At 42.3% G+C, this 26,654-nt stretch overlaps 1 protein-coding gene and 1 long non-coding RNA gene across 3 annotated transcripts in view; one reads left to right on the top strand and one right to left on the bottom strand.

Moving 5' to 3' along the window:
• USP44 (ubiquitin specific peptidase 44) overlaps positions 1-14,252 on the bottom strand; it is a 33,861-nt gene extending 19,609 nt beyond the window's left edge. Inside the window, exons 1-2 of one of the 2 annotated variants that reach the window (XM_074402392.1) lie at positions 14,174-14,252; positions 6,600-6,714 (exon numbers count right to left, since the gene is read on the bottom strand). The gene's annotated coding sequence lies outside the window, so the exon portion shown is untranslated. The remainder of the gene's footprint in view (positions 1-6,599; positions 6,715-14,173) is intronic. The other variant, XM_074402393.1, reaches the window with a different exon arrangement.
• A 2,669-nt stretch (positions 14,253-16,921) lies between these two features.
• The window catches only part of LOC141585086 (uncharacterized), a 54,458-nt gene continuing 44,725 nt past the window's right edge, over positions 16,922-26,654 (top strand). Inside the window, exon 1 of the long non-coding RNA XR_012518366.1 lies at positions 16,922-17,119. This is a non-coding gene — a long non-coding RNA (uncharacterized LOC141585086). The remainder of the gene's footprint in view (positions 17,120-26,654) is intronic.

Raw genomic sequence — 26,654 nt, 5'->3', positions numbered from 1 at the left:
GCTTTAGGGAAAGAGAAAGACAGAAGTGGAGAATGTGCTTTTGTATTTGAATATTCTCAGGAACGTACAAAAGTAAATAAAGAGAAAAAAAGGAAGAATATGAAGTGGGTAGCAGTAAGCTTTTATTACACTCTGGCAGGCCTAAACCTATCTGAAATTATAAGCTTATTTTAAAAAAAGCTTATGTAATTTTTTGACCCAGAAATTTTTCCTTTATCAAAGTCAGGAACACTTCTGCTGTAAGTTATTTACATGTAATAAACAGAAATCTTATTTAAAAAATAGTGATTACAAAACACTTTTCTTTCATCGATTTAATACAAATTGAAGACAAATTTCAGGGTTTGAGTGGAGACCTAGTTACGAAACACTAAAAACATCCTATGTATCATGACCAAGGCATTAAATTTTTAGGGCAGTTGAAACTGTAAATTTCAATGGTACCTGCAAGTGCCACCTCTAGGCCCTTAGGAAAACTGCAAAAACAGTTGATTTTTGGTTCCTTCCTACCTCTTCTTGTAAAATCTAGTCATCGTTCCTCAATTTTTAGGTATCCCAACTCTCACATCATCTCCCTCCCCCACTTCCCCTCCCCCCGCCCCACCTCTCTTTCTTTCTGACAGGGTCTTACTCTTTCACCTAGGCTGGACTGCAGTGGTGCAATCTCAGGTCACTGCAACCTCTACCTCCCAGGTTCAAGCGATTCTCCCATCTCAGCATCCTGGGTATCTGAGACCACAGGCATGTGCCACCACATCCGGCTAATTTTTATATTTTTAGTAGAGACGGAGTTTTGCCATGTTGCCCAGGCTGGTCTCAAACTCCTGGCCTCAAGCAATCCACTCGCCTAAGCCTCCCAAAGTGCTAGGATTACAGGCATGAGCCACCATGCCCGGCCCCCATGTTCACACGTTTCAAGTGCACATTTTAAATTTACTTCTCTCTCTCTCAAAATTTTCAGAGATTTAAAATCTGGTTGAATATGGTAGTTTATTAGAACACTTAGGATTTCATCATAGTTGCTAATGGCAAAATTGAGACATCAGTGATTAATATATTCCATTATCCCATATCTTTCTATACTGAGGCAAGAAACCTTGGAATCATTCTTGACTCTCCCTAAATCAGTCCTTCAAGAAAAATGGTTGGCTCCATCTTCAGAATAGATGGAGAATCTGACTACTTAGCACCTCTGCTGCCACCAATCTGATCCAAGATACAATCAAGTCTTAGCTGGATTGCTGCAGTAAGGCCCCAGATGGTCTCTCCACTTCTGTCCTGACTGCCACCAAGTCTACTCTCAACACACAGTAGCACCATCTGCATCTAGACCTAGACAGCCGGTTACTTTAGGGAGCCCTTGCTGTGGCCCTCCTCCATTAACACGTAGTCAGCAAGGCCAAGGGCATGTGGCCACCTGAGGTCTGCGTACACCAGCAACTCCCCTTCTAGAACTACTCGCTGATACCGGGGACTCAGAGAATTACTTTCCCCAATCATCCCCAAGCTTGCTTCTAGGGCCTATGAGCAACATAGAGCTACTGAAGAAATCTGTAGAGGAGAATGATATGATCAGATCTGTGGGTTACAGAGGGATCTGAATTACAAAGAGCTCTGGAGAAGGGACAAGTGATTAAGAGAGACTAGGTGTCCAGAAATTATCAGGCAATTAAAGCTATAGCAGTTTTGAAGAAGGGGGCAGAGTAGAATTAGTGCTTTACAAACACTGGCTGAGAAAACTGATTCAATTTGGAGGTTAAGGGAAGAATCTAGGGCTCTGTATTACCTTTTATTCAGTTACACATGTTATTGGCAAATTATAGAAAATAATTACTAGTTCAACATCCTTAGGCCGGGCGCAGTGGCTCACGCCTGTAATCCCAGCACTTTGGGAGGCCAAGGTGGGCAGATCACAAGGTCAAGAGATTGAGACCATCCTGGCCAACATGGTGAAACCCCGTCTCTACTAAAAATACAAAACTTAGCTGGCATGGTGGCACGCGCCTGTAGTCCCAGCTACTTGGGAAGCTGAGGCAGGAGAATCTCTTGAATCTAGGAGGCGGAGGCTGCAGTGAGCCAAGATCATACCACTGCACTCCGGCCGGGCAACAGAGCAAGACTGTCTCAAAACAAATAAGCAAACAAGAATATCCTTGCAGAGAACGCCAGCATTTACTCTCAAAAAGATAATTTCGTTCCAAAATTTTAAACAGGTACAATGAGTTAACTTAACACCTTACACAACATTCAGAAAAGGCTCCATAGAAAAAACTCTGGTGAGAATATATACATTTATTCTGAGGTTATCTCTGGGTAATGGGACTGCAAATTACTGTGCTTTCTTTATTCATCCATACTTTCAAAATTGTAAAAATAACAAAATAAGTTTTAAAACAGCTCAGATAGTGTTATGTATGTGCTGAATTATACACTAGCCTCTTTACCACTTTCTCTACTCTGCAAATACATTCTCTTGAATATAAAAAAAGTGCCCATTTCATTGAAGCTGTTGCTAAAAAAAATCTCTTTAGATGACAGCAAAGTACTTGGCCTTCAACAGGAAGTGTCATCTATAATTGAACACATGATTCTACTTGACACAAAACTGTGAAAAGGTTGAAATCTTGATTAGATGTCATCTATCTGAGAGACATTATGGTAGAAGAGAGGTATTACAGTAGAATGGTTAGCACCCCTGGAATCTAAATCCCCGAGTTTAACACTTGACAGGATTTACTACGTGACCACAATTATGTGCTACATACCTCAGTTTTCTTATCTGTAAAGTAACAGTGGTAATAATACCAATAGGGTTGTTGAGGGAATTAATTAGAACAATTTCTGCACTTAATAATATGGCCCTCAGTACATCTTAGCTGCCAATTGTAACAAAATAAATTATTATTTTAAATGCTAGTTTCCTTCTAGTTGATCACTGTTAGCCAGGGCTACCGTCTTCTCAGCCAAATGTGTACTAAGACCAACTAAGGTGCTAACAGATAATCAAGATGTTAGCTAAGGACTAAGGTCTGACCTCTCCCAGGGGTATTTGCATTTTAAAAGGGGGTCTCTTAAAGATAAAATCTTTTCAAAAATAGAAATATGTGGCCGGGCGCGGTGGCTCACGCCTGTAATCCCAGCACTTTGGGAGGCCGAGGCGGGTGGATCACGAGGTCGAGAGATCGAGACCATCCTGGTCAACATGGTGAAACCCCGTCTCTACTAAAAGTGCAAAAAATTAGCTGGGCATGGTGGCACGTGCCTGTAATCCCAGCTACTCAGGAGGCTGAGGCAGGAGAATTGCCTGACCCCAGGAGGCAGAGGTTGCGGTGAGCCGAGATCGCGCCATTGCACTCCAGCCTGGGTAACAAGGGCGAAACTCCGTCTCAAAAAAAAAAAAAAAAAGAAAAAAAAAAGAAATATGTGAAACCAGAATAGTGGAATGGCAGATAATGAGATTAATATTTTAGGGCAGGGGGCCCATTTACCCTATTTATGAAAGAAACCAGTAGCGGGTGGACAACAGAGGCAGGGGCAGGGTGGAAAGCAGGAGCTGAGAGCCAGGCCACCATCACCAGAAATCTCCAGTTTGTGCTCCACCTGGAGCTGACAGGCAGACAGTTACTGGGGTATCCCCAAAGGGGCCTCATCACACAAAGATCTAAGAGCTTGGAGAAAAGAAAGGAGGATGGGAGTATTTTCTTGACACTTCCTATTTTCCTCCACTGGGTTCAGAGCACCTCTTTTCATTTGCTAATCCACTGCTGTGAAGCTATGCATTAACTCTGGCACCAGCAGACTGGATATATGAATTTTGGCAGTGCATTCATTTTAAAGAGGTATTACCTAACAAAACATTTTTATATCCCTGATGCGGATTCTGATAAAATATTACCTGTACCAATATAATAGCACCATACAAATAGGATGCTTGGAATGGAATCTGTAAGAATTCAAACTATCTGTGCTGCCATTCTTATGCATTTAAAAAAGGTTTCACACGTGAAATTCAAATTAGTAGCTATCAAATGGCTTTTTAAAAAAAACTTCATTTTTTCAGTGTGAATTGTCAATAAAATGGCTTTTTAAAAACCAAGTATACTATTTTCATTTTAAAGAACGATATACTTAAACATATTCTAAAAGCTTTTTATCATTCTTCCATGCAAAAAGACAATAAAAAATTTAATTTGTTCAAAGAAAGCCATTCAAGCTCTTAATACTTATCATACCTATTACTGAGCATGCATTTTAAAAATTCCCATCAGCAAATCTCTAAACTTAAATAATTGTATTTGACTTACTGAAAGCTAATTTTATGTAGAATTAGTATATCATTAAAGCATTTATTAAACAAAAAGCAAAAAGGATTAGAAGAGAAATAAAACAATGATCTTATAAGGGATTTGTAATCAATGATTTATACCAAACTCCAAAATCAAATAAGATCATAGGTAATAAATTTAACTTGTTACAGTGCAACAGTATAAAACTGCCTATATTCACCACAGTGAGGGCTCTCTGAAATTAATTTTTTCTTTTCCTTTTTTTTTTTTTTGAGATAGAGTTTTGCTCTTGTTGCCCAGGCTGGAGTGTCATGGCATGGTCTTGGATCACTGCAATCTCCACCTTCAGGGTATAAGTGATTCTCCTGCCTCAGCCTCCCGAGTAGCTGGGATTACAGGCATGCACTACCATGCCTGGCCTTTTTTTTTTTTTTTTTTTTTTCTCAGAGACAGGGTTTCTCCATGTTGGTCAGGCTGGTCTCAAATGCCTGACCTTAGGTGATCCACCCGCCTTGGCCTCCCAAAGTACTGGGATTACAGGTGTGAGCCACCATGCCCAGCCTTTTTCTCTGGCATTTTTAGTAGAGATGAGGTTTCACCCTATTGGCCAAGCTGGTCTCGAAGTCCAGACCTCAGGTGATCTGCCTGCGTTGGCCTCCCAAAGTGCTAGGATTACAGGCATGAGCCACCATACCCGGCCCCAAAAGTTAATTTCTATTGACTCAAATTATAGCCCTTTGTAACTTACAACCCAGGGTTTAGCATGTAGCATAATACCTTCCTGTTCTATTTTCATAGCTCTTCAAACCTCTTCTGATAATAAACTCATCCTACAGAGGTTCCAGCAGGGGTTTGATCATCAGTTCTAGACAGCTGGCCACCCAGACTTTATCCTTAGCCCTAACCTTTCTGAGCCAGTCTCAGGCACAACCCAAAGTCAGCTTACCTATACATCTTACCTTCTCAGAATTAGCTTTTCCTCTGATGGTGTTTTCCTCTAACGGATACTATATTATCATTCTAGGACCTATGCTAAAAATCTTAAGGGTTTTCTTTGCTCTTCCCTCCCATCTTTTCCACTCCTGTGTACTTAGGGTTATTGTTTCCTACGTCTCTATGACTTTTCATTTCCACAGCTATCACTCTCATACATTTTATTAAATTGTTCCTGGAAAACAATAGTTTGGTAGCCTCCAAACTCATCTCCCATCATCTGGGCTCTCCTTCATACTATCCCACCAAGTAACCTTTAAGTTTGCTTTGAGCCTTTAACTCCTTTTTTGATTATATATATAATTTTAACTTGCTTATTATGAAAGCAAAACACTAATCAAAAAAAAAAAAAGTAAGAAAGAAAGAAAGCAAAACACATTCATTACAGAAAAATTGGGAAAGAGAACAAAGACATTTCCCCCAATCTCGCCATATGGAAGTAACAGTTTAAAAAATTTGTTTTATCTTTTTAAAATTGTAGTAAAATACATATAACAAAATGTATCTTAACCATTTTTAAGTGTACGGTGTAGTGGGGTTACATTTACTTTGTTGCACAACCATCCATTCCATAACTCCATCTTACAAAACAAACTCTGTGCCTAATGGGTACAATATCAACCCATTCCCCGCTCCCCTCAGCTTGTGTGAGACTTTAACGCTTATTACTTAAAATCCTCCAACGGGCTGGGTGTGGTGGCTCAACCCTGTAATCCCAGTACTTTGGGAGGCTGAGGCAGGTGAATCACCTGAGGTCAGGAGTTCGAGAGCAGCCTAACTAACTAGAGATAAATCCCATCTCTACTAAAAACAAGAAAACAAAATTAGCCGGGGTTGGTGGCACATGCCTGTAATCCCATCTACTTGGGAGGCTGAGGCAGGAGAATGGCTTGAACCCGGGAGGTGGAGGTTGCGGTAAACCGAGATCACGCCATTGCACTCCGGCCTGGACAAGAGTGAAATTCCGTATCAAAAAAAAAAAAAAAAAAAAAAAAAAAAAAAAAAAAAAAAAATCCTCCATTAGTGCCCTGTAGTCCAATAATGCAGAGGCTTTTGAACTTTGAGACTGAAAAAATTTTACCTCATACCCCAGTAAATAGGTAACACACACACTCTGAAACAAAAGCCTCACAAACAATCCTTAAAAGAATACTGTATTCTGGGCTGGGAATGGCGGCTCACGCCTGTAATCCCAGAACTTTGGGGGACCAAGACAGGTGGATCACTTGAGGTCAGTAGTTCAAGACCAGCCTGGCCAACATGGTGAAACCCCATCTCTACTAAAAACACAAGAAATAGCAAGGCATTAGTGATACATGCCTGTAATCCCAGCTGCTTAGGAGGCTGAGGCAGAACTGCTTGAACCTGGGAGGCGAAGCTTTCAGTGAGCTGAGATCACAACATTGCACTCCAGCCTGGGCGACAGAGTGAAAACCTGTTAAAAAAAAAAAAAAAAAAGAGAATAATGAATTCTGGCTGGGCACAGTGGCTCATGCTCAGAATACAAACTCCCAGCACTTTGGGAGGCCAAGGTGGGCAGACTGCTTGAGCTCAGGAGTTCGAGACCAGCCTGGGCAACATGGTGAAACAAAATATGCAAAAATTACCCGGCATAGTTACGTGTGCCTATAAGCCCAGCTACTCAGGAGGCTGAGGTGGGAGGATAACCTGAGCCTGGGGAGGTTGAGGCTGCAGCAAGCCATGATGATGTCACTACATTGCAGCCTTGGCAACAGAGCAAGACCCTGTCTTCAAAAAACAAAAAAGAATAATGTATGCTGATATTTCCTGTTTCATTTTAAAAATGCTGACTGCAACTAATTTCATAATAGCAGTTGTATATATATTTCCATAAAAACATATACATTTGTTTTGCTTTCACAATTCTCCACAATCAGACTCTAACCTCTGTTCGCCTTATTATCCTTCTACCTGTTATGTGCACACCAGCCAAAAAGTCAGCCCCAGCTAATTTCCAGAACTCATCTTCATTCTCCAAGGTCCAACGCCTTCATAAAGTCTTTTTAGTCAAAAATAATATCTTTGCGGCTGGGTGCAGTGGCTAACACCTGTAATTCCAGCACTTTGGTAGGCTGAGGCGGGTGGATCACTTGAGGTCAGGACTTCAAGACCGGCCTGACCAACACAGTGAAACCCTGTCTCTACTGAAAATACAAAACCAGCCAGGCATGCGTGGTGGTGCACGCCTGTAATCCCAGCTACTTGGGAGACTGAGGCACGAGAATCACTTGCGAGACAGAGATTGTAGTGAGCCGGGATCACGCCATTGCACTCCAGGCTAAGCAACAAGAGTGAAACTTCATCTCAAAAATAAATAAATAAATAAATAAATAATATCTTCTCCTTTTTTTTTTTTTTTTTTGACCCAGGGTCTTACTCTGTCACCCAGGCTGGACGACAGTGGCGTGATCTCGGCTTACCGCAACCTCCGTTGTTGCAGGCTCAAGTGATTTTCCCACCTTAGTCTCCCAAGTAGCTGGGATTACTGGCAGATGCCACCATGCCTGGCTAACTTTTATATTTTTTGTAGAGATGGGATTTCACCATTTTGCCCAGGCTGGTCTCAAACTCCTGGCCTCAAGTGATCCTCCTGCCTTGGTCTTCCAAAATGCTAGGATTATAGAAATGAGCCACTATGCCCAGCCTTCTCTAATTTCTTAAAGTCCTTTGGATTGTGCCAACATTATGCCACTTGCCAAATGTGAATCCTTGTGTTATGTATGTGTGCACACATCCTTACTCTGCCACCTAATTGTTGGGTAGGCTCCTTATGGTCAAGAAAAGACAAACATCATCTTTTCACCTAAAACTTCTCTCAGGGCTTTATGAAGACTGTATAGATATACAGCCATATTGTTTCAGGCTACCAAATTCTTGGAGCAACCAATTAGCATTAACTGCAGGTTCTTCTCTTTATATTTGAATCCAAGGTTGAAAACAGGCCAGGTGCAGTAGCTCGTGCCCATAACCCCAGCACTTTGGGAGGCCGAGGTGGGTGGATCATCTGAGAAGTTTGAGATCAGCCTGGCCAACATGGTGAAAACTCTGTCTCTACTAAAAACACAAAAATTAGCCGGCCGTGGTGGTGGGCACCTGTAACCTCAGCTACTGGGAGGCTGAGGTGGGCAAATCACAAGGTCAGGAGTTCAAGACTAGCTTGACCAATATAGTGAAACCCCATCTCTACTAAAAATACATTAGTTGGGCATGGTGGCGTACACCTGTAATCCCAGCTACTCAGGAGGCTAAAGCAGGAGAATTGCTTGAACCTGGGAGGCAGAGGTTGCAGTGAGCCGAGATCGTGGCCCTCCACTCTGGCCTTGGTAACAGAGCGAGACTCTGTCTCAAAAAACAAACAAAGACCAAAAAAATCAGAGGTTGAAAACAGTAAGTTCTGCTGGGCACGGTGGTTCACATCTGTAATCCCAGCACTTTGGGAGGCTGAGGCGGGTGGAAACCAGCCTGGCCAATATGGTGAAACCCTGTCTCTACTAAAAATACAAAAATTAGCCAGGTGTGGTGGTGCACGCCTGTAGTCCCAGCTACTCTGGAGGCTGGCAGGAGAATTGCTTGAACTTGGGAGGCAGAAACTGAAGTGAGCAGAAATCATGCCACTGTATTCCAGCCTGGGTGACAGAGAGACACTGGGCAAAAAAAAAAAAAAAAAAAAAAGAAAAAAAAAAAAGAAAAGAAAGAAAGAAAAGAAACAGTCAGTCCCAAACTGGGCAACATAGCAAGACCTTGTCTCTAGTTTAAAAAGAGGGATTTTTTTTTTTCCAACAATATAGTGAGATCTCATCACTATTAAAATAATTTTTTAAATCCACATGTGGCAGTACATGCCTATAGTCCCCAGCTACTTGAAAGCTACAAGAATCACTGAAAAATCAGAAGAGTAGCTAAATTTTTTTACTTCAAAAACGAACATTCTACTGTAAATTTTAGTTATTTTTGACATAATAAACTTTTCAGCCAGCCACTCCCTTTCTACCTCAGTTTATTAAGACACATTGAAAGAAAGCATGGAAAGGGACTATACAGCTGTAGGCCCTGGAGGTTCTTACAAGAGGGTATCAGGTACCAAAGGTCAATGGTATGAATAAAATAATATAGATCTAATTGGTATAATTAGTAGCTCAATTTTCAGATTCCTTCTTTAAAAAATATTTTAATAAGGCCGGGTGCAATAGCTCACGCCTGTAACCCCAGCACTTTAGGAGGCCGAGGCAGGCAGATCACCTGAGGTAGGGAGTTCAAGACCAGCCTGACCAACATGGAGAAACCCCGTCTCTACTAAAAATGCAAAAAATTAGCTGGGTGTGGTGGCACATATCAGTAATCCCAGCTACTCTGGAGGCTGAGGCAGGATAATCGCCTGAACCCAGGAGGTGGAGGTTTCGGTGAGTGCCTGGGCAACAATAACGATACTCCACCTCAAAAAATAAAAAACAAAAAAACCACAACAATTTAATACAAGTCAGGAAGTTACCATGAAGAATAAACATCAAAAAACAAACAAAAACAAAAACAAAAAACAGCCAAATTAAATTACTATTTAATAAAGTGATAGAATGAGGGAAATGGCTAAAATGCATTCCTAAAAAGAATTAATATATACAGCTGTGTAGTGTGAGAAAATAAAGAAAAAAAGAATCTATATGTTAAAATCTGAATAGATACTGAGATAACATTTTCATTCACTATGAAGAAGCTTCCCCTCCATAGCTCATTCTTAGTCAAATAATCATCATACAATATTTACATTTTATATCTTAGTCTTATAATCACAATTTTATAAATATTAAGCTATTTCTAAAATAGCCACAATTTTATAAACATTAAGATTGTTTAAAGTCTTGAAAGACCACAAGCTAAATCTAAACTTCTTAACATGTCACATAAAAGCCTTTAAACTTTGGAACAATACATACTTTTCTACTCTCATATATGATGAACCACTTTTCAAACATTTTTTGTTAAGATGTTTTTAACAAATCTTACTGTGAATGTTTAATTTTTAAAACTCTTCATAATTGGGATATAAACTATTTTCATAAGAAATGGGCATTCATATTTTACACAAACACATATACATTCTACCTCTATTAAAGAAAGAAGAAATATAAGTAACACTGGGCATAAAATAGAATAAATTTTAAAATAAAAGTGTCACAGAAAGCATCTCATTAAAAAAAAAAATCTTGAAATCTCCTGTTTGGAGAATTTGTTGCCTATTTATTTTAATGAAGATAATTTCTGTAACAAAACATTTTTCTTTAAACAGTAACAAACTAAACAGATCCCCTACAGGCTATTAAAAGTTGTATGATTTGTTATTTTCCATAATAAAAGATAGGTGGAAATGGTCGATAGGAAGTAGGCCTTAGGAATTACTAACCACCAAAATGCATTTGAATAAAAATGAAAACAACTTTACCCATAGTTTGTGGTAATTAGGGTAAATCTTACCCACTCCTATAAGCAGTTTTCCATTTTCCATTTACTTCATGGAATCACCATAGTACTCTATCCTCTTAAGAAATGTTTGTAAAACGCCAAGGGTCAAGCATAGTGCTTGGTACACAGAAAGGGGTTCAATATTTTTGAATTAACAAATTACTCAACGAATGAACACAATGGGCTCTCAAACCCTCCCTACTCCCCCTTAGGTTTGCTATTATGTCCATTATGTGCTTTGGCACCTCTCCATGTCAATCATGATGTATTTCCTTTCCTTTATCCCTAGAAAGGCCCTGGTTATTCTTTCTTCCTTTAGAGATCTAGAATCTATAATTACCCCTATCTCGCTTGAAACTCATTAAACAATAAAGGACACCCTTTTCCCTCGGGCCTTCCTCATGTCTCTAACATGCCTCTTCTGCAGCAGAGATTGAATCTAGTTGAACACGTTGTAAGATAAAGCGCCTGAAAGCAATTCTGCCTCCAGGTTATTTGAATTTCTCACCTCATTCCTACCTAACAAGTAATTTTGTTCCAAAACAGTTATCATTAGTGAGACGTCAACATATTTACACGTCAATCTACTGCAGCTATCTTCATAACAATGGGAGAAACAAAAAAATACTGAGCATCCTACCATGGGTCTCAAAAATCGAATTCAAATATTCTGTGTATAAAATGCCTGGACTGTCATTCTAGCACATCTATGATCTAGCCTAACAATTATATCGTTAGACTACAAAATAGCTTTTTCCTATGACATGTAAAACTCCATTAAAAATGAATTCTTCCCAGTAAAGTTTTCTATGGTGTCTAAAATTGCTGTGAATATCAGCTACACCTTTTACAATGATCTTTTAGCCAAAAAGCCAATTTTTTTTTGCAGAATCCTCACATATTTCAGTTATTTGTCGCCTATTTAGGCTGGGCCTAATAGCAAAACTGTTCCCCATTACTGAATTCAGAGAATTATTCAGGCACATGATTATTTCCTATCTTGATACTTCTGAGCATCCCAGCCTCTCGTTAATCTCCCTGGACCAGACAACTCCATTAGAATCCGGCCCCCACCTCTGTTCTGTCTTAACACTGCAGGAAGGACAAAAAACTTCAAAGCACTTTTTTTTTCTTTTTTGGGCTACCAAGAAGCCAAACTTTTGTACCTCTACCATTCAAAACCCCAATTCAACAAACTTTCACGGGAGTTTTTCCCCCATGTTAAGCAGTCAGGTACTAGAGATACACAAATAAAACACACTCTGTCTTCAAACAACCCAATGAGCAGAACATTCTCTTATGCAGAACCAAAACGCTGTAATAGTAAGATTCAAATGTGTAGAGGAAAAATTTGGTTGAGTGTATGACACTTTTTCTTTCTTTATAGTACAGAAAAGATAAGTCTGTAGAAAAAGGAGAAAGACAACTAGGTAGAAAATTTATTTCAAATATCTAACCCAAATCTTCAACAGATTTTCCATTATAAGTATTCCAAAAGGTGTACCATTGTATATTATACTAAATGTGGGTTCACTTATCACTTAAACTTTTTTTGAGCTAAAAAATCTCAAACAACATTTGGGAAGAAAAACAAGACTGATATACAAAGTCGTCAAAACATTTCAACTTTCTAAACTGTAGGCACTGGACTAATTTTTTGATATTCTAATATCTCCACATTTGAATTTGAATAGTCCACAGTGATAAATACTGGACTAAAATATTTGACATGGAACATATGCAAAACTAATGGCTAGTACTAAAAACACTAGAATGGGGAGAGAAAACCTGCAAGTGCCAAAACGTTTAAAAGCTCTTTCAGCCGGGCACGGTGGCTCAAGCCTGTAATCCCAGCACTTTGGGAGGCCGAGGCGGGTGGATCACGAGGTCAAGAGATCGAGACCATCGTGGTCAACATGGTGAAACCCCGTCTCTACTAAAAATACAAAACACTTAGCTGGGCATGGTGGCACATTCCTGTAATCCCAGCTACTCAGGAGGCTGAGGCAGGAGAACTGCCTCAACCCAGGAGGCGGAGGTTGCGGTGAGCCGAGATCCCGCCGTTGCACTCCAGCCCGGGTAACAAGTGAAACTCCGTCTCAAAAAAAAAAAAAAAAGCTCTTTCAAATATCCCGAGATGCCTGCCGAATTAAGAACAAAACGTTTAGGGTTCCAAGAATACAAACTTTCATCTCTTTCAAGGCAACTGAATATTGAATCTCATTGAGATTATGAAATAAACATGTGCTTAACTCCTATTTGGCTTTCCGAACTTCACCACAGTGAACAGCCCATTCTTTTTCCTTGTTTACAGAAAATGCTCGTTTTGAACACAACTCAAAATGGAATTCCAGGCCCCAAAAGTCACTTTCACCCCCACAGGCAGCTACTTAACAGATAATAAGGGATTCAAGTGCAGGACCTGAAGGTCTTATTTCCATGCTAATTTCACAATCCCCGTTTCTTTCCTAGATACAAAAATTAAGATTTAAAAGGTGGCGGGAGTGGGGGACTTGGGGGGTTGGTCTGAGGAAAAAGTGAATTTCCCAAGAATTCCTAAACGGTTTTGCCTCTAACATTAAAACTAAGAAATTATCCAGCTATCAGTAGAATTTAACAGCTGAAACTTGCATTTGAAACAATTACTATGTTTCACTTTCTTTTTTCCTGGGGGCAGGGGATGGTGTCTTACCTACTCTTAAAATTTAACAGAGTAAAGGCTTCCCCTCCTCTCACACGGACAGGTTTCTTATCCCACATAATGAATTCAGTCACATGGCATTTCTTTCTCATCGAAGGCTATCGGGAATGGTTTTAGGAAGCAGATTTTCAAGCAGTGGGATCTTAAGCTGCAGCAGGTGCCGGGACCGACCGATGGAGAGTAGGCGGGCAAGACGCCGGGAAGCGCATTCCTTCTAAACCAAGCGCCAAACCGCCCTCCCGAAGCGCCCCGGGGCTTAGAGCATCACCTCGCTGTACCCGGCGGCAGGGAGGATGCGGCTAGACCCGGGCGGTGCGTGCTCCACACAGAGCCCAGCCCGCGCCAGCCCCTCCGCGTCCCCCGAGCCCCCGCCCGCGCCCCTTCTCCCCCAGCCCGCCCCTCCAGCCCGCGGCATCTGCGGGCGCTCGGAGGCGGCCGCCGGGACCGGGCCGGAGCGCCGCAGAACCCACCGAAACTTCCCAGGGATGCCAATTCAAAAATCGCCGGACCCGCCGCCGCCGCGCGCCCTCGGCTGGCTCCCCTCCGCGCGCCCGCAGCTCCGGTCTTCCCCGCCCTCAGGACCCCCCAGCGTCCCGCGCGGCGGGAACACGCCGCCAGGTGCCTCCTGGCCCCGGGGGCCGCAGTCGCACGTCCGCTCCCGCAGGGGGCCCCACTCTGCGCATCGCCGCGGCCGCGCGCCCTCGTGCACACTCACCAGCCCGAGCCGGGGCGGCCATCTTGGCGCTCACCCAGGTCCCCAGTCCCCCGGTTCGGCGGCCGCGGAGACCCGGTCCTGCGGCCACGACAGCGGTGACGCGCGGCAGGCCCCGCCCCCTCCGACGGCCCCGCCCCCGCGCCGGCTCCGCGGGGACAGCAAGGGCTGCCTACCCCGGCGGGCTTCGCACCTGCGGCGGCGGTCGGGGCCGGGGAGGGGAAACCCAGTGTGCCCTGTGTGCCTGTGAGCCGCAGAATCATCCACGGACGTCGTTAGTCCTTCCCGGAATTTCTGTGATTTATACAGCGTCGAATTGTTTGGGAGAAACGCTTGCCACTTCCGTTATCTTTAAAGCCTTCCCCACTTCACTTGCATAGAAATTCTCACAGAAAATGTTTCCTTCTTGAGATGACCCCTGGTGTAACTTTAGTGGCGATGACGGCTGTGAATTGGGCTTCCTTGCACAGCAAAAAGGCGAGAGAGGTTCCAGAACGGGCACAGGATAGGCACTGCTATCCAGAACTGCCTAACCCGAAATTGCCCATTTAAATAATGAGGTAGATACCGAAAAGAAAGAGAAGAAATAGATGGAGGGGAAATCTTCCAGGCAAGTCAAGGCTGAGGTACCTGAAAGTTAATCCATTAATATTTATTGGATTCTTTGTGCTCAGCTCGGAGCCAGATTGCCGTTTTTAGCTGAACCTATACTCAGTGATGCGCCAATTCTACTTTGGCCACCCTGTGGAGTATACTGAAAATGTGAAAACTGTCCTAGGAGAGCTTAAAAAGAGACAAAGATGCAAAGTTAGTAATACATCAATACAGTGCAAAATTTTGCAATATGTAAGACAAGCTATAAAATGGTTCTTATCTTTTAATCAACAATTTTATTATGAGTAGTATCTTTCAGTGGTATGAGCTGAATAAAGAAATGGGTGCTCAAAGGTATTCACAGCAAATTATCCAAACATTGAAAAACTGAAGGCGGGAAGGAGTGGGGCGGGATTCTAACTAAAAGGAAATGACTAATTAAGATCTGAGGTCGAGGCCGGGCGCGGTGGCTGACGCCTGTAATCCCAGCACTTTGGGAAGCGGAGGCCGGTGGATCGCTTGAGGTCACGAGTTTGAGACCAGCCTGGCCAACATAATGAAACCCGGTCTCTACTAAAAATATGAAACATTAGCTGGGAGTGGTGTCGGAAGTCTGTAATTCCAGCTCCTCGGGAGGGGGAGGCAGGAGAATCGCTTGAACCCGGGAGGCGGAGGTTGCAATAAGCCGAGATGGCGCCATTGCACTCCAGCCTGGGCAGTAAGAGTGAAACTTCATTTAAAAAAAAAAAAAAAAAAAAAAAAAAAATCTGACATAGTAACACAGGAAGTTCTTATGTTAACAAAATAGATAACAAAATAGCAAGTGTCTAATCAATTCATATTTGAAAAAATACCAAATATGTACGAAGGTTACAACTGCTTAAAATGTAGTCATGAAATAAAGAGTAAAGATAAGGGATAAATTTGCCTAGTTTAATACTCATTTCATTCTTTTTTTCTATATATTTAAGTGCATAATAATTCTGATTCAATAATGGCCCCAGTGTACTCCTCCCACTCAAAACATCTAACTCCTGTCTTGTACTTTTGTCCACCACCTGAATTCCTAAAATGCATTAAAAGTATTACATGTAGTCATCTCTTAAGATGAAAAATTTAAAATGTAAGTATTTCTGGCATGCAATAGGATTTTTCCTGTAATTCCTTGAAAGCAAAATATTGATAAAAGAAAAATAAACACTCTTGCGTTCCTATTATAATGCCATAAAACCATTCTGGAAGGTCATTTGGGAGATATGAAGAGTCTTAGTTTGCCTCCCTCCGATCTAGTAATTGGGAGAGGTCTTTTAAGGACTAAAATGATGTGAATAAAGGAAGAGAAAGAGTGAAATGGGAAGAAAAGCAAAGGCAAGCTGTGTAAGGGATAATGTGGAGAGTGCTGAACAGTGTCTTCAATAAACTGCCTTGAATACAATGATGTAAGCTAGGAAGAGGTGCGGAGTGGGAAGAGGAGAGACAAGAAATTCTCGTTTCTAATGTTAGTAATTAAGGAGCAGATGTTCGTAGTTTAGCCTTTTTTCATTCTTATTACTGCTTATTTCAACTTTGAAATTTCCTCAGCTACCATTTTATTCCTGATCCTCACTACCTAGGCCTTAATTATAGCATGCTCTAGCTCATTTCCTGAGCTCCAGAACCTCTCTATTGCAAATTTATTTTTACATAACAATCATCATCATTCTTCCCCTTAACTTTTCCTGTTTGTATTTTCCCTGTCTCATCGAATCTATAGTTTTTTACTCTAACGTTAAAAAAAAAAAAAAAAAAAAAAAGCCTCCTTCCCTGCCCACCTTCAATGATGTCCCCAGACTTACCTATTAAAACCTCAAAATCAATCTTTCCCCAGGTCGACCTTTGGACACTCAGAAGCCAGTCCTTGTATGACCTCTCACTTTTCCACCACGGGAGACGTTGATCTCCTAAGTGGAAACCCTGGCCGCTGCCTCCAGTGGCCTCCTGCAAATCATTACAAATCAACCTCTTTCAGGTCTGGCTTAAACTCTCACCTCCTGGAAACCGCTTTCCTGAAGTAACAACCGGCATGCAGCTCCCCATCCCCCACCCCCAGCAGTGCCTTATTATGCAGTCACCGCTTTTGTTCCGAGTTCCGAGCCTGGGTCTATTTGCATCGTAACCTCTTTGGGGCCGGGACTCTGCACTTGCTCCCTTTCTATACCTCAGTTCCTAGTACCGGCCAAAAACACTGCTGAAATGCCTAAGGAGTCAACTAGAAGTTCCTTAGCATAATATGGGGGCGTGGAAGTGATGTTCAGGGGGGCTTCCCTTGCGTCCCTGGTGCCCAGAAGACGAGAAATGGCAATTTGCCCTTCCAAGGTAAGCAGCTTCCTAAACTAGATAAAATTTTAACGATTCTGAAACCTAATGAGTGTGTAACTCCTCGATTCTAAGGTACAACACAAACTAGTTTTGCTCCTTGTATCCTGAGAGAAGATTATGAATGAATTAAAAGAAGACAGAACATGGTAAATTTCATAAACCTCCGAGTGGCTTTTTACGCTTTATGTCGGTTTTTAGAATTTCGTAGTACAGTCTTTCATGAATAGAAGAAGATTTCAGGAATTGCAATTGCAGACTAAAAAATGTATGAGCTTTTTAAACTTTAGGAATCGACTTTTAAGAAATTTCATTTTACAGACAGTGCTGTTAACTGAGATTCATTTAACATTGGTTAAATGAACATTTGAACACCTACATGCCCGGCACCGTGCTAAGACTGGAGATATTCATAGCCTTCATTTCAATGGTTAGGAGATGAAGGATTGAGCGGAGGAAGTGGGTAAAGTAACGCTAAAGAGCTTAGCCCTAAACTTTGATTAAGGTGTTGCAACACACTTCTGTTGAACTTTTTAAATGAGAGGAACCCAAACGACCTTAAATTTATCGCAGCTATGAAAGAAAGGAGTAGAGAGAGTCGTTTGGGAAAAAGAACGTCGGATGTAAGATGTGGTCTCAGTGAGTGAACAGAGAGGAAAGTGAGTAGAAGGGGCGATAGGATTCGCCTTTTTTCTTTTCCTTTTATTTTTCTTCTTCTTTCTTCTTCTTTTTTTGAGACAGAGTCTTGCTCTGTCGCCAGACGCCACTCTGGAGTGCAGTGGCACGATCTCGGCTCACGGCAACCTCCCGGGTTCAAGCAATTCTGCCTCCGCCTCCCGAGTACCTGGGACTGCAGGTGCGCGCCATCACACCCAGCTAATTTTTGTATTTCAGTGGAGACGGGGTTTCACTATGTTGGCCAGGATGGTCTCCATCTCTTGACCTCGTGATCCACCCGCCTTGGCCTCCCAAAGTGTTGGGATTACGGGCGTGAGCCACCGCGCCTGGCCTTTTTTCTTTAATTCTAAGAATGAGGATGGTACCAGGTAAGGAAGGTGAATGCCAGCTGAGTAGATAGTACCAAAGTTGACTTGCTTTTAAAAGACGATTATGTAATTGGTGGTGTGCCAGGGAAACTTGTACCTTAGAGGTGAATTTCCAACATAGGCCTACTGGAAATTGAAATGGAGCCCCAGGGTTTAGGTATTAATGGAAGCAAAATTGTGAAGAGAGCCAATTTCTCTCCCCTATTAAACATCCACTCCACCTCCACCCTATACTCAGTTTTACAGGGATCCTCAGGCTGCTGTGTCTAGGGCTTTATTGCAATCTGTCTCTCTTCTCTTCCATCAAAACTTTTCCCATTTTGTTCAGGACAGCTACCCCAAACTTTCATTATCTCTCTCTCTCTCCCTTTTTTTAAATGGAGACAGGATTTTGTTACCAGACTGGAGTGCAGTGGTGTGATCATGGCTCTCTGCAGCCTTGACCTCTCAGGCTCAAGCAATCCTCCCACCTCAGTTGCCTGTGTAACTAGAACCACAGGCATGTGACATGACGTCTGGCTAATTGATTTTTTGTAGAGATGTTTGTGTTGTGGGAGGGGGTTGTGGGGGGTGGGGAGTGAGAATCCCCTGCGTTACCCAGGCTGGTCTCAAACTCCTGGCCTCAAGCAATCCTTGTGCCTCAGCCTCCCAAAGTGCTGGGGTTACAAGCAAGAGCCACCATACCTGTCCCCAACCTGTCATTATCTAAGGAGCTCAGTTATGTAGTAAAGTTATCTACTTATATATTATTAGTGTTTTAGTGTTTTTTTTTTTCATTTCTCTCTAAGACTGTTCTAATGGAACCTCCTGTAGACACCCAGAGTATGGAATTTCTAAAATGACATTTTAAATATTGTGACAGGTCAGTGGGATAGGTGTTTTGCTAAGCCAAGGTACTTTCTTTCCAAGGATAAGCTATGGGAGGTGGTGAGAGCAGAACACACACACACACACACACACACACACACACACACACACAATTAGAACACATTTATCTAGTTATAACAATTTGTCTGTCTAGTTATTTGCAATCTTTTCAGGATTTTAAAAATCTCCTTCTCATTTGTAGAGTTTGGAAAATAGTATCTGTCCTATCTTCCTCACAAGAATGTTTTAGGAATTAAATGAGGTTTTGCCCATGGAAACTGCCTAAACTGTAAGGAGAAAAGTCAGTGTATTTATAATATTATCTCTCTTAGAGTTACTATTACCCTGTAAAGCCCATTTGAAGTCAAGAACAGACTTTTGTTCATATTTACAACCTCTATAGCAATTGATACAGAACCTCACTCAGAATATAAGTAGTATTCCCTTAAATCAAGTTTTTCTTCTGCACTAAAGTAATAGTCAATTCAGGGACACATGCTATAAAGGTTAGAATTAATTCTGTTACTCTGAGAAACACAGCAATAGTATTTTAGTTTCTGTGTCTTATATTAGGGAGAAAAAGGATCTGGAAAGGCAGAAGGAGAAAGAGAGAGAAAAGGAATGGCATTAGAGGTGGAAATATCAACTCTTAAAGTTTTAGTAAACCATGCCAAAAAAGATACTAGTAATGTTTCATGAGGGAGAGATTATTGGAGTACCCAAGTTTTACTTTTAAACTTTATACATGTTTTAAAACCCATTTTTTAAAAAGTAGTAGAATGAGGAAAGTGTACGTGGATAACTATAGATGTTTGCATGATTATTTACATCTTGCCAAACCATTTGGAAATTGAAATCCTGCAGTGTGTCTCCTGGGTTGTAAAAGGCAAGAAAGTTACACAGTAGGCAGCCATCAATGGAGTGTGATATTGCATCACTTAAAGGAAACCACAAACTGTCTATTCAGGATGTATACATACAATAAAAAGAGCTAACAATTCTTCATGTGTAAGAGCTAGGATGATCAATCCGCTTTTCTCTGAAATCTTAAGGTTGCTTCTTTTTAGGCCAAGGTACCTCGTGGTAGCAATCATGGATTTAGTAATCAGTAAATAGTGTCTGTAAGCCTCCCTTTTCTTAGCTAACCAGTGAATGACTCCTAGAAAAACCACATTTTTTTTTTTCTGCCACCCAGCAGTGCCATGACATGATCTTAGCTCACTGCAGCCTTGACCTCCCAGGCTCCAGCAATCCTCCCATCTGTGCCCCCCAAGAAGCTGGGACTACATGTACATGCCACTACACCCAGCTAATTTTTGTATTTTTTTTTGTAGAGATGGGGTTTTACCATGTTGCCCAGGGTAGTCTTGGACTTCTGAGCTCAAATGGTCCACCTGCCTTGGCCTCCCAAAGTGTTGGGATTACAGGCATGAGCCACTGCACCCAGCCTTGAAAACCACATTTCTGAGAGAGACTTTTCAGGGCAAGGGAAGTTATGTGTAAAGTAGATAGTCCCTATCTATTTTATTTTACTTTTGGTTTTGAAATTGGTGTTTAAAGAATTAAACATAATGAATACTTGATATGAATTTCTTGGATTTTTTTGAGATAGTCTCTTATCTCCCAGGCTGGAGTGCAGTGATCTCAGCTCACTGCAACCTTCACCTCCCAAGTTCAAGGGATTCTCCTGTCTCACCTTTCCGAGCAGTTGAGACACTACAGGTACCTGCCATCACACCTGGCTAATTTTTGTATTCTTAGTAGAGATGGAGTTTCACCATGTTGGCCAGGCTGGTTTCAAACTCCTGACCTCAGGCGATTCACCTGCCTTGGCCTCCCAAAGTACTGGGATTACAGGCATGAGCCACTGTTCCTGGTCCTTGGATGTTTTAAAATGTCCTAAATATGTGGCTGCTAATCTTTAGAAAAATAATGAAGGATAAACCAGGCATTGTAGGGAAATAAAAAGCTTTAAAAAGTGACATGTAATAGTATCTTTTTCACAAGTATAAAGTTTTATTTTTTCTATTTGGATGAAAACCCCAAAATGCCACAGGAATGATCACAGAAGGAAATTTATATAAATTCACCATTAAATGCCTATGAAATAATCTCTTCTTAAAAATCAGTGGTAGTATTAAAGGATGACTTAAACTTTTTTTTTTTTTTTTTTTTTTTGAGACGGAGTTTCGCTCTTGTTACCCAGCCTGGAGTGCAGTGACGCAATCTCGGCTCACCGCAACCTCCGCCTCCTGGGTTCAGGCAATTCTCCTGCCTCAGCCTCCTGAGTAGCTGGGATTACAGGCACACGCCACCATGCCCAGCTAATTTTTGTATTTTTAGTAGAAACGGGGTTTCACCATGTTGACCAGGATGGTCTCGATCTCTTGACCTCGTGATCCACCCGCCTCGGCCTCCCAAAGTGCTGGGATTACAGGCTTGAGCCACCGCGCCCAGCGACTTAAACATTTATTTGCTTATGCCTAGGCCGGGCGCGGTGGCTCAAGCCTGTAATCCCAGCACTTTGGGAGGCCGAGGCGGGTGGATCACGAGGTCGAGAGATCGAGACCAACCTGGTCAACATGGTGAAACCCCATCTCTACTAAAAATATAAAAAATTAGCTGGGCATGGTGGCGCGTGCCTGTAATCCCAGCTACTCAGGAGGCTGAGGCAGGAGAATTGCCTGAACCCAGGAGGCGGAGGTTGCGGTGAGCCGAGATCGTGCCATTGCACTCCAGCCTGGGTAACAAGAGCGAAACTCCGTCTCAAAAAAAAAAAAAAAAAAAAAAAAAAAAAAAAAAAAATTTGCTTATGCCCATAGCATTGTATTAAATTTAAGACAAAAATATGGTCTTAAGATTATCGTTAGTCACTAAACCGTGCAAGACAATTATAATTCTGACTAGCCTCATAGTGAATAATTTTCCCTCTATTTGTTAAATATCAGCCTTCACATAATTAAGATGAGACTTATTTCTACACGAGAAGCTGCACAGTAGGCCTTTGTTGTGTTGGTGTGCTGGGGATGCCGGGAGAGGCCAAATGTCCTTGGCCCGGTTTTGGGGATCAAAAATGCCCATATTACTAAACAAGGTAAGGTCCCAGGGTAAAATGAAAACCTGGGAGGAGATAATTTGGTAAGCTCTTATTAGTGCTAATACCTTAGTACAAATGAATGAGTTAGGTAAGTTTATCCTGTCCTGAAGAAAGGTGGAAGCACGTGGTTAAATTTTGATTGGGAGGGAGAGGGAAGGGTGAGAGAGGTGTATGGGTGGTATTCTGCCTGTGGGAGGCCAGGTCAGGGGTGGGGTCCTCACTGTGTCTTTGGGCAAATAGAGGGATCTGAATGAGGTGCAAAACTTTTAATGTGAGACTACCTATGATCAAGAAGTTAAACATTTTATTTTTATTTTTTGAGACAGTCTCACTCTGTTACCCAGGCTGGGGTACAATGGCATGATCTCGGCTCACTGCAACCTCCACCTCCTAGGTTCAAGTGATTCTTCTGCCTCAGCCTCCCAAGTAGCTGGGACTACAGGTGCACCCCACCACCCCTGGCTAACTTTTATATTTTTAGTAGAGATGAGGTTTTGCCATGTTGGCCAGGCTGCTCTTGAACTCCTGCCCTCAAGTGATCCACCTGCCTCAAAGTAAAACATTTTAAATATCTACTGAAAACCTAACAACTTAACAGTTTTCTGGGAGGAATGACTCTGTGATCAATTCTGTGCTTAGGGAAACGAGCAGCTTCCTTTGAAAGTTATCTGAGGTAGAATTGTATGCATTTATACGTGTCAAAATATATGTTCCCTCACAGAGCCAACCCTAGGAAAAGCTATACAAATCTCCGGATTGCCTTATTCTCCAGACTTTTTTTTTTTTGAGACGGAGTTTCGCCCTTGTTACCCAGGCTGGAGTGCAATGGCGCGGTCTCGGCTCACTGCAACCTCCGCCTCCTGGGCTCAGGCAATTCTCCTGCCTCAGCCTCCGGAGTAGCTGGGATTACAGGCACGTGCCACCATGCCCAGCTAATTTTTTGCACTTTTAGTAGAGACGGGGTTTCACCATGTTGACTACGATGGTCTCGATCTCTCGACCTCGTGATCCACCCGCCTCGGCCTCCCAAAGTGCTGGGATTACAGGCTTGAGCCACCGCGCCTGGCCCAGACTTTTTTTTTAACCCCTTCTCTTTGGCAAAACCAACCATATGAATTTTTGTTCTGTGCCAAGCAGATTGATTTTATTTTTTTACAGATGGGCTTGCTCTGTCACCCAGGCTAGAGTGCTGTGGCACGATCATAGTACACTTCAGCCTTGAACTCCCAGGCTCAAGTGATCCTCCCTCCTCAGCCTCCTGAGTAGCTGGAACTGCAGGCATGTGCCACCACACTTGGCTATAGGCAGGTGATTTAAATGAGTGAATTAGTCTGGGTGTGACTGCGTACACATTGGGTAAGTAGTAAGGCTCTGAAAAAAACTCATGTAAATGAATTTGTTGATATCAAACTTCATGCTTTTTAGATATTTGCTCACATTTTTTCCCCCATCGCTGTATGGGTCAAATAAAACACATCTGCGGGATGGATTTTGTGCATTCATCCCTGGTTTGTGAACTGTGGATGAATGGACGGACCAGTGACACAGCTTCTGCTTTGGGAACAGTGGCAAAGACACAGTAATTTTAGCACAGTGTAGAAAATGTTATGAGAGTGATAGGTGTGTTTAAATTCTGTGATCCATCATTACCATGACTCTCACACATGCATCAACTTCCTTGTGCCTTTCTCTTGACAAAATCTCTATCCTCATTAAATCCAACTCTCCCACCTGCTCCAAAGCTTCGTCCAAGCAGGCTGATGAGGCTGGAGAGAAACGACAGTGATGTGATGAGTGATCCCACTTTGAGTGAACCCATCATGCTGTCTGGAACTCTTCCTGTATACCTCTAATTCATGTATTCTTCCTTTTTCTTAGATGACTATTTCATACTTTCAAGTCCCTCAACATTTTAACAGTTCTTCGCTCAGCCTCACGCTCAGGTGATAGCCTTTCTTTATTTTGAAAATTGAAGCAAGAGAGCGTCTCTCTCCACACATGCTCACTACTTGCTTCTCTACCCTTCCACTCAGCCTTCCATCCTGCTGTTACTATGCATTAACTGTCCATGCTGCTGCTGCGTGCGTTTTCTTTGTTTTGTTTGAGACAGGGTCTTACTCTCACCCAGGCTGGAGTATGGTGGCTCAATCTCAGCTCATTGCAACCTCCATCTTCAGGGCTCAAGTGATCCTCCCATCTCAGCACCCCAAGTAGCTTAGACCACAGGCACCTGTCACCACACCTAGTTAGTTGTTTTTGTTGTTGTTGTGAGACAGAGGCTTGCTCTGTTACCCAGGCTGGAGTGCAGTGGCACAATCTTGGCTCACTGCAGCCTCCGCCTCCTGGGTTCAAGCAATTCTCCTGCCTCAGCCTCTCAAGTAGCTGGTATTATAGGCATTCACCAGCATGCCTGGCGAATTTTTGTAGTTTTAATAGAGAGAGTTTCACCATGTTGGCCAGGCTGGTCTTTAACTCCTGATCTCAGGTGATCTGGCCACCTCAGCCTCCCAAAGTTCTGGGATTACAGGCTACCACTTTTGATTATATTTCTTTTAAAGGCCAGTTCTCCCACTTTATGCTAGATTCCACATTTTTAACTTACTCAAAGATGTTATTTAATTTCCTTTTTTCTTGTATGCTATCAAATATTTCCTCTCTACTGACTCACTACCAATAGCAAACAAATGTTTACACATACACACACACACACACACACACACACACACACACACACACCTCTCTTGACCTCACCATCCCTTCCAATTAATTTCTACATTCTCTGCTTCCCTCTCCTTTCATTCTCTCCTGAATCCTCTCTCATCACAAAAATGCCATTATAACTACTCCTCTTGAGGTCAGTAATGACCTCCCCATTGTAAATCCACAATGTGACAAATGTTTTGGTTTTTTTTTTCTTTTTCTTTTTTTGAGACGGAGTTTCGCTCTTGTTACCCAGGCTGGAGTGCAATGGCGCGATCTCGGCTCACCGCAACCTCCGCCTCCTGGGTTCAGGCAATTCTCCTGCCTCAGCCTCCTGAGTAGCTGGGATTACAGGCACACACCACAATGCCCAGCTAACTTTTTGTATTTTTAGTAGAGACGGGGTTTCACCGTGTTTACCAGGATGGTCTCGATCTCTTGACCTCGTGATCCACCCGCCTCGGCCTCCCAAAGTGCTGGGATTACAGGCTTGAGCCACCGCGCCCGGCGACAAATGTTTTGACACATCATTGTCTCCTCTCGGAAATACTTTCTTCCCTTGGTTTCCAGCATACCATGCTCTGCTGATTTTCCTCCTCCTTCTTCTTCTGGGTCTCCTTGGCTAGGTTCCTCAAATCCTAGCCACTGCAAAATTATTCCTGGTTGTAAGAATGTCTAACTGTTATAACAAAGTTTGGTGTTTAATAGATGTTATGACATTTAGAGATTCTTACAGTGTTTATTATTATTTTTTTCTCTTCACTATCGCCACTCACAGTGATCAATGAGATCACTGATGACCTCTTTCAGTCTTAGGGTCTTAAATACCATCTATGCATCAATCACTGAAATGCTTATATTTTCAGCCTGGACATCTCCCAGGAACTCCAGATTCATCTACTCAAAAGCTTGCTCTACAATTCCACTTGGATGTCTAACCAGTTCCTCAAACTTCACATTCCGTATTTAATATTATGAGCTGAATTTTGTCCCCTCAAAATTCACACATAAAGCCCAAACTCCCAGTACTTCAGGATGTGATATTTAGAAATATTTGGAGATGAGATCTTTTTTCATTTTTATATTTTTTTAATTGTACTTTAAGTCCTGGGGTACATGGGCAGATCTTGCAGGACTGTTGCACAAGTACACACATGCCATGGTGGTTTGCTGTCTCCATCCCCCCGTCACCTGTATCAGCCATTTCTCCCAGTGTTATCCCTCCCTAATCTCCTTGCCTTCTGCTGTCCCTCCCCTGGCCCCCTGCCCCCCAACATACCCCTGTGTGTGATGTTCCCCTCCTTGTGTCCATGTGTGCTCATTGTTAAACACCTGCCTATGAGTTAGAACACGATAGGGTCTTTTAAAAAGACGAGTAAGCTAAAATGAGACCCTTAAGGTGGACCCTAATCCAGTCTGACTGGAATCCTTCTAAGAGGAGGAAGTTTGGATATGCAAAAAGGGACACCAGGGGCTTGTGAGCACAGAGGAAGAAAGGCCACATGAGGATACAGTGAGAAGGTGGCCATCTGAAAGCCAAGGAGAGAGGCCCCAGAAGAAACCAAACTTGCTGATACCTCTGTCTTGGACTTCCAGCTTCCAGAACTATGAGAAAATAAATTTCTATCATTTACGCCACCCAGTCTGCAGGACTTTGTTATGGTAGCTCTACTAAACTATTACATATATTTAACAGTCATTGGTATTTCCACCTAAATTTGTTCCTCCTAAAGTCTTCCCCATCTGAGTAAATGGCATATCCATCCTCAGGCCAAAAATCCCAGCTTTTCCTTTTCACATACTTTGTATTCAACTAGTCGGCAAA

The sequence above is a fragment of the Saimiri boliviensis genome, chromosome 7 (genome assembly GCF_048565385.1).
Source record: "Saimiri boliviensis isolate mSaiBol1 chromosome 7, mSaiBol1.pri, whole genome shotgun sequence".
Taxonomy (NCBI): Eukaryota; Metazoa; Chordata; class Mammalia; order Primates; family Cebidae; genus Saimiri; species Saimiri boliviensis.
Note: the sequence above shows the minus strand (reverse complement) of the source record. Positions and strands in the feature narration are given on the sequence as shown.